Here is a 1,755-nt window from a genome sequence, read left to right on the forward strand (position 1 = left end):
TACAGACGAGGTACAGTATGATATCATTCAGCTACAGACGAGGTACAATATCATATCATTCAGCTACAGACGAGGTACAATATCATATCATTCAGCTACAGACGAGGTACAATATCATATCATTCAGCTACAGACGAGGTACAGTATCATATCATTCAGCTACAGACGAGTACAATATCATATCATTCAGCTACAGACGAGGTACACTGGTACAGTATCATATTATTCAGCTACAGGTGTTATACTGTGTAATGTGATCATAATACACTATGTGCTGTCGCTGCAGGGTAAGAAATTAACTTTTGAACAAGGGAGTCCAACGGACTCCCTACCCTCAAAAAGAGGGAGTCCGCAGCAAAATGAGGGAGTCCGCAGCAAAATGAGGGAGTCCGCAGTCTGAAGTTCAAACTAAAGATCGCAATAACGCATGTGCTTATTTTGAAGAGTCATGCGGTTGTACGTCTGCCAATTTTCTTTGGACATTTGCTGAAAAAATACGGCAATTCCGCGAGGCCGTACTCTGGAATGACCTAGTTGGTATAGCAGCATTTTCAGGGAGTCACACGGACTCCTGCATATGTCAAATCAGGGAGTCCGACAGTAAATCAGGGAGTATTTGACTCCAGACCCGCATTAATTTCGCACCCTGTTGCTGTGTCTGATATCTAATAACTGTACACCAGATTTCCATGTTAGAACAAGCGAGCTAGGTCAGCAATATGGATAGTGGTTCCAATTAGTTAGCTTTGTAGGGCCTCAGCAAAAATAATTTATGTCATTTTAGCAATCAGTGACTAGGTTCATCGTAGGTTCAAAACAAAATATAGGTGTGGTTACGGTTTCCAGACCGACCCTATTTATTCCCAGCGACCCTAAACATTTTATTGTCAATTTTCTTTAAAGTAAAAAAAAAAATGAAAAAAAAATGAATTGGACAGTTCCTGCTTCAAAAGACACAATGCACATCCTTCGGACATGGTTCGTAAATAAAATATTTCCCTACCTACCTACCCTATTTTTTTCCGGCATGTAACGGTAACCACACATGTATTTTGTTTTGGCCTAAGGTAGTTTTCTTGGGTTTTTACAGTTTTTGCTGTCTCGATATGCAGGCGCTAGATTTTTATTGCATAACATTCATTGTTTGTTGTTCGTCGCACATTGGTCGTTAATCGCGATGCACGTTCTGTTGTTTTCAGGCATCCGTGTTTAATCGCTCAGAGCCGGTGTTGTCATACGAGTGGCGAAGAAACAACGTGAACCCAGAAACTGGCAGATTTTACAGTGACGACGATATCAGAATGAACAGCAAATATCTCGGTACGCAGACGCGCCAGGGTAACATAATAAAGAATCATAATAATAGTTGGTACAGCGGTCGCTCGTGATTCTGATGCCTTTGTCGCGCGGTTCACAGACCTATGCTAGTATATTGCAGGTGCACTAGTATGGGTAGACACTGTAAGCACCCACGTTTTGGGATGTTGCGTGGTACTGAGAACCCTGATTGCATGTCATGTTGTGTTGTGATGTGTTGTGTCCAGTTTGTTCCATTGTGTTTAGTTGTGTCGCGTGCCGTTCTGTTGTGTCGTGCTGTATTGTGTCACGTCGTGTCGTGTTGTTTTGTGTCACATCGTGTCGTGTCGTGTTGTTTTGTGTCACATCGTGTCGTGTCGTGTTGTTTTGTGTCACATCGTGTCATCGTGTTGGTTTTGTGTCAATCATCGGTGTCCATGATCGTGTTGTGTTTTGTTT

Source organism: Priapulus caudatus, unplaced genomic scaffold, assembly GCF_000485595.1.
Source record: "Priapulus caudatus unplaced genomic scaffold, Priapulus_caudatus-5.0.1 Scaffold197, whole genome shotgun sequence".
NCBI classification, from domain to species: domain Eukaryota; kingdom Metazoa; phylum Priapulida; class Priapulimorpha; order Priapulimorphida; family Priapulidae; genus Priapulus; species Priapulus caudatus.